This window comes from Macrobrachium nipponense, chromosome 31, assembly GCF_015104395.2.
Source record: "Macrobrachium nipponense isolate FS-2020 chromosome 31, ASM1510439v2, whole genome shotgun sequence".
Classification (NCBI taxonomy): domain Eukaryota; kingdom Metazoa; phylum Arthropoda; class Malacostraca; order Decapoda; family Palaemonidae; genus Macrobrachium; species Macrobrachium nipponense.
Genome location: NC_061093.1, coordinates 54,359,329 through 54,366,371, shown reverse-complemented (window position 1 = coordinate 54,366,371; position 7,043 = coordinate 54,359,329). Strand labels below are relative to the sequence as shown.

The 7,043-nt window shown below is 37.4% G+C and overlaps 1 long non-coding RNA gene across 1 annotated transcript in view; it reads right to left on the bottom strand.

Moving 5' to 3' along the window:
• Positions 1-1,424: 1,424 nt before the first annotated feature.
• The window catches only part of LOC135206974 (uncharacterized), an 8,853-nt gene continuing 3,234 nt past the window's right edge, over positions 1,425-7,043 (bottom strand). Inside the window, exons 1-2 of the long non-coding RNA XR_010312855.1 lie at positions 2,918-7,043; positions 1,425-2,844 (exon numbers count right to left, since the gene is read on the bottom strand). The exon at positions 2,918-7,043 is cut by the window's right edge and continues 3,234 nt beyond it. This is a non-coding gene — a long non-coding RNA (uncharacterized LOC135206974). The remainder of the gene's footprint in view (positions 2,845-2,917) is intronic.

Here is a 7,043-nt window from a genome sequence, read left to right as displayed (position 1 = left end):
AATATTGTCATCATCACTAGTTTCGCTAAGATTATGCACACCTGATACTACGACATTTTTGGACATTTTAATTGGTTGATTAAGTCGTTGTCTCTCGTAACAATAATTAGGGGAGGGTTGTAGTAATGGTGAGGTGTAACAGGTGTTGCCTGTGTTCTGTCAACTTCAAATATGACGGTTTGGTTCCTGTCAACTCGCATGTCTCTGGTTGTTCCGCCCCGATGGGCGTGGTTTGTGCTCGCTTACGGCTGTCTGGGGGAGGAGCCAGGAGTGTGTCATAGCAAAACCAGTGGGTCTGAAAGGCTGAAGCCTCTCTCTCTAGAAATCAACTTTTCTAGTCCCTCTGAAGACTCTCTCTCTCTCTCTCTCTCTCTCTCTCTCTCTCTCTCTCTCTCTCTCTCTCTCTCTCTCTCTCATTTGAACCTTCTGTCATAATCACCGGGTAACTCCCAGGTAAAACATATTATTTCTTGCATTGATGGTATTCCTTTTTTTAAAGTGAACACACCCCAAGGGCTCCTCTTGGACCCGTTTTTTCGGGTCTGGTCATCTATAGAGGTCATTTGAAGGTCCGGAGGTGATTTGACTGGTTACCAAGACCTGACGGAAATGTTGAAATGGGGTTCTTTGGTAGGGAGAGAGATGAAAATGCACTGGTTGTGAGAGAGAAGAATGCAGTGTCCTCTGGTGTAGAGGGAACAATGCAGTGCACTTTGGTATAAAGAGAACAAGGCACTGGTAGAGAGAAATTTAGCACTATATACATTACTGGGGTAACTAAATATAATCAGCTTAAAATACATAAAAGTGTTGTGTTTAAAAGGCCAGACGGTGCCAGGTAAGATTAAGTACCAATAATGAACGGCAGTAAGTAAAATTAAAGTATAAGTGGCCGAGGCCATTTTAAAAGTATGGTAAGAGTCTGTGCCACTTTACACTTGCCAAAGTTATGGCTGGACCACTAAATGTAAGGTTTAAATGAACCCATTGGATGGTCAGTGTTAGTTTCCAAAGAGGAACCAAGAGAAAGTTGAGTTACACCGGAGAATAGGTTAGTTGTCCAGAGTAAATAAGTTACGTCACGCATTGGTGTTTCAATGATGTCATGAAAGGGCAAGGGTATTGTGACATGTCTGAAGACGTCATTAAATGTGCAACAGTTGATGTCACAAGCTGTAATGATACGTAAGTTGACAAAGGTATAACGTCATAGTTTTGACGTAACCAGATCAACCGTTTCACGACGTCTGACAGGTATGATAAGTGACCGTCATAGTTACGTCACAATGTTAGGTGCATTAGCTACTATGAGGTATTGACACCTCTCAGTTATGACGTAAGTACAGGTAAGGTATCCTTTTCAAATTACGTCACAGTTGTCGTAAACATTGTAGACCAGTTGTATAATAAGAGGAAATAAAAACTTATATAATCGGACATTCTTTTATTTAAACCCATGAAAATAAATTCATATAACGTTAGATTACTGATGATAAGTGTTAATTTAAAAAAAAAAAAAAAATTTACTCTGCCAACACTGCAGTGGCTCGGGGAGGGGGAGAGCCCCCTCTCGAGGTGATGAAACCAGTCGGTTACCAGCGTTGAAGTCGACCCAAAAAAGGGCTTACTATAATAAGTTTTCTAAACTGGCGGCTGGCCAATTGGGAAGAAGTCTCGTATATACTACCTTCATGCTTTCCAAGATGTCTGCCAGTCTTCTATGCCAATAGGAACGATATATAGACCGCCCAAATGTCAGAGAATGGCGTTTAAGTACAGTTAACCTCAAGGTGGGCGTGGCAAGGCTTACGTTCACTCTCATGGCTGTAGTTTCGTACTTAGGCAAATTTTTGGTAGATTTTGGTGTCTTATGAAACAAGGCGTGAAATTCCCTTATACTTAAACCGCCAGATTTTCGTCCTGAAGTATAATGGCCCACCCCAAAATATTTTCAAAGTCCACTTCTCTTTGGATGACTCGTGTAAAATGTATATTTTGACATTACGTTTTCCGTTTCAGTCGAGATTTCTAGTCTTTTAACCCTTGTGGTCTGTTAAAATTTTGTAACATCTAATCTGTTTCGGGTCAAAATGACCCCGTCTTATAAATTTAGACAATTCCTTGCCATACAAACTACTTTTTTTATTACTTTGCTTGTCGAGGGTACACTGCAAGAAAGTTATCATTCAGACTTCAATTCTATCACTCTTAGCACCCTATTTTATTGAAGAATAGCTTTTAGTTGAAATTATTGCAGTTGAATATTGTGACACCATGGTGCTTACATGTAGTTTTTTGGCAAATTGCTGTTACTTTGCTATAATTTTTGCACGTATAACATTGCCATCTTTTTGCATACCTTTCGTGAGATTTAGAATGGTTAGTATTTATAGTCAGCTTACAACTGCAGTAATTCATCAGCATTGTACCATCTAATCTGTTCCGGGTCAAAATGACCCCTCTCATAAATTCTGACAGTTCTCTGCCATACAAAGTACATAATTGATTACCTTGCATGCCCAGGGTCTACTACGTGGAAGTGACTGTCATTCAGACCCCACACCTAACCCTCCCAACCACCCTACCTTAATGAAGATTAGGAATTAGTTGCAATTATTACACTAGAACGTTACAACAGCATGCCGCTTACATGTAGTTTTTGGCAGACCGTACAAATTGTAGTTACTTTGTTGTCATTTTTACACATATGACAACGCTGTCTCTTTGCAGCTCTTTCCTGAGACTGAGAATTATCATATTCTATAGATGGTCTTGCAGTTTCAGCAACTCGTCGGGCATTTGGCGTCTTAGGTAATGATAACCTTGAAGACAATACAGGTTGGACTAAGGCCAATCCAAGTTCATGACGAAAAATTCTTCTCTTGAAGGTAGCTTTTCCCTTCCAGTTAGTTTGCACTATATTCCAAAGGACAAAAGCATTGTAGGGAGACACATCCACAATGTTATCAAACAAGGCCATAGGCCATCTTTTTGTCTGGCTCTTTGACCTATAAGTCACAACAAGTTTGTCTAAATTATCAACTCCTTTAGTTAAATTATAAATTCAATTATGTCAGGTTTCTTTTCTTCTTTTTCACTAATAATCATACCATCTTTGATGCAGTTTGTGAAAAATTTGGAATAAATATAGCAAAAAACTAGGTACGAGTCATTTTGAGCCAAACAGATTAGATGTTACTTTTTTTGCTGCTCACTAACTACTAGGAAAAATTTTACCAGACTTAGGCATCATAATAACCCCCTAAAGTCAGGAAAAGTCAAGGAGTATGAAGCTTCAATCTCTAAAAACAAGAGAGATATGCTAATGTAAAATTGTTTTCGGGTCAAAAAGACCCCTAACAGTGCAGAAGGGTTAAGAGTTTCTCCAACGTTTTCTTATTAGAAAATGAGTTTTTTTTTTTATAGTAAACCTCTTACACCTCATAGAAAACAGGAGAACGAATAATTAAAGACAGTGACAGATAAAATATGCAAGGTGTCCATAAAGTCCCAGTACTATTCTGTACAATAAATACTTGTAATGGTACTGGGATTTTATGGACACCCTTTATCTTTCGATACATATCATCTGACGGAATCCCTGACTTTGAGAGCTGGAAATATTATTTTACTTCTAATTTATTGATTGATAAGGCTAATTCAACCTCATTTTCAGAGGTTCTTACATATAAAAAACTTATTCTTTTTAATAGAGAAAATTTAGTGCATTTAAAGTCTCACACAGCTTGTTAACCTGTCATATTTTCAAAATGTCAATAATTGCGTCCAAAATGAAGTCTGGTCATGATTATAAACAAGATAGACTTCAATTTACCACAAATATCACCATTTTGATGACAAATCTGACGTCAAAAATCTTAAATATATCAGAATATAAGCTCCTATCCGAAATAGAAATGCTCTATACATGTCATTTCAAATTAATTCAATATTTTTCAAGTAAATCTCATTTAACTGTTACTGAACACTGAAATTACCCAATTTTCAATATTTATTTTTATCATTAGTTTTCGTTCATTCAAATAACCTTTGCCTGGCTAATAACCTTTCCATGTGAATTTAATGATGCAATGTTTAATTATTTAGGTATTTTACTTCAAATTACAAGTCATCCTATTGTCTTCTTTTACAACGAAAGCAATTAATTACACCAAGACACATACAATCTCTCCGAAAGCAGACAAGTGACCCGTATCCTTCAGGGTGGAACAAGCGCGCCTTGAGGCACTCCCCCCTTCCCAAAAATGCCACCAATTCGTCTCATAGGCCTAAAGACACCATTCAATGTAAGTGATTGAGTCGGGTAAATGGCAAGAGACGTGCAAAGCTAATGTCCTCCTGCCCTGAGTTCTTCCTCCCCCAGCAGGGCAGCAGGTCGGACTAACGTCAACCTTCACCGTACACGTGGACCACCGGGTCAAAATTTTAGGTTCTGTGTGATACGTCTTACCAAAATTCATTCCATTGCCAGAATAATTAGAGATAGGACTAGGTCTAATTAGTAATGATGCAATCAAGGACTAAACAGGTTCATTTACAAGTAATTTGGTAGAATAACCTTTCAATAATATGGAACTTGGGATAGGATTAGATATAACTAATATTTAGGGATAGGATTAGACCTACCTAACTAGTAATTAGGGATAGGACTAGACCAAACTGGTAAGTATGTAATCAAGGGCAGAACACAGGCTCACTAACAGGTAATTTGGTAAAATAAACCTTTCAATAATACGGAATTTGGTCAAGAAATCATCCTCTTGAAGAGGTAAAACCCTAATTAGAGAAATAATCATCCCACGGCCTTATTAGGGGATAATCTGCTTCATAAACTCTTAATTATGGAGCAAATGTTCAGGTAATTATGGAAGAATGTCCAGGATTTGATTGGAACATTTCTCCTGGTGTTTTGAAGCAAGGAGTTCATCTCAAATCTTGCAGTTTCCAGGTTTAACAAGAGTAGGAAGACCAGTTTTCTATTGACCACCAGAACAGGACAACAAAAAAGAATTCGTTTCATATATCTCACCAAATTACTAACAATAAAAATAACTTCGTTAAGCTTATCAGAACAAAGCCACGTGACTAAAAATGCCATAAAAATGAAAACTGCTGTTTAATATTGCACATAAAATCGTTTCACATACTAGAACAAGGCTACAAGGTACCAAGAATTACAACTTTGTATTGATCGTCAGTCCAGAGCTACAGAATAATTGCCATTGCTGTTTCCTCTTGGACTATTATGGAAGATCTATCATTGCCACGGTCACACCTAATGAGGACTAGTTAGGAAAAGCTTCATGGAAAGTTTACTTTTTGTAATTTATGCATTATGCCTCAAGATCTGCCTTTAATGTGCTAATACCAGACCTAAAAGTTTCTATGACTATTTTTTTGTCAGCTTTTAGAACCCACTAAATCTTAGTCTTTTATCTTATCCTTGGCGAATTAGGTCATCTTTTACATCCAGAAGTTTCAAGAGAATACTAAATGTCTATTTTCGTGAGTATTATTAGGCAAAAAACACTTTTACCTGATGGCTTCTGTGCCTAAAAAAACTACACTTGGTATATACATATAAAAAACTCTCCCATCTGATATACTTTGTAGCCAAAGATCTCAATCCAGCTGACTCTGTCTATACAAAAAGCGCGCTCTAGATAAAACAAGAGACTTCTATAGGCAAAAAGCTGAAGCACTGTGAAATTATATAAATCACAAGCTTTTTAGACAAGTTTCCGCTTCCTGGACAGATGATATCAACTCTGCTCCCTAACTGACAAACTAGGCAGGCCTAAAAATACCACATTCTGGGCAGAATCAACTCTATGTCCTGAGTTGACAATCTCTGCAGGGCTATAAACACTACTTTCAGGGCAGATTCAACTCTGGCTACCAAACTGACAAACTTAGTAGGCCTACAAACTCCACTTTCTGGGCAAAATCAACTCTGGGTCTTGAGTTGACAAACTTGGCAGGGCTATAAAAAAAAAAATTCTTCCCTCACAACAAACTTTTTAGACCAATGAATGAAAGCTTTAACAGGAAAATAACTTGCCAAGAAGACTTCCTTTAGCAAGGATAAAAAGCAAATTGACACTTGGAAAACTGGTAGACCAACAGATTTTTCAGGCATAAAAAAACCACAATCAGGCCATTTCCAGTCAAAACAAAAATCTCCCTGAATCACCAGACTTTCCTCTCTCTCTCACACACACACACACACACACACACTAAAAATAAAATCGCCCAAACTAACTCTCCTTCTCGGCAAACAAATTAAAAAATATACATCAAACTTAAACACTTTCCAAGCACCAAAAATTTCAAGACCCAACTCGGTGGACAGAAATCACCTGCAATTAACATTTTCCAAGAAAAAACCTCCCCAAATTCGTAGGTTAAAACTAATGGCCTCCTCCAAAGATATATAAACATTTTAGGAAATACCTCTACCAAACAGATAGTACCCTTGGCAGGCATAAAACTATCAAAATGGCCCACTTTTTGGAGACAAAACTTCCTGAGCATAAAATTCAAAGATATGATTAGACATTCTAAGCAAGTGACTAATGAAGTTAAGAATAACGCTCACACCAACAGATTTTCCAATCTCCCAAGCCAGGATGTATGCTTCTTGGCACAGGCTTTCTAGGAAAGAACTCAAGACAAAATAACAGACTTTACAGCCCAGACACTCTCAAACAGACTTTCTTGTCATAAAGAGTCACAAATTACCAAAGTTTCTAGCTATAAAAACCCAAGCTAACAGACTTTCTGCATAAGATACAGACTAGCAAGACTTCTAAGAATAAGAAAACAATATCAACTAACTGACTACCAATAAGAATCACAAAGGAACAGAAAATATAACAGACTTTTTATGCAAAGATCCACAAATGCAGACATCTTGAAAGTCATAGCATCAAAATTAACAGATTCTGTGAATGGAAAACCATAAAGGTTAACAGACTTCCTGAAGGAAAAGCCCCACAGACTAACAGCCTACATGGAAGTAA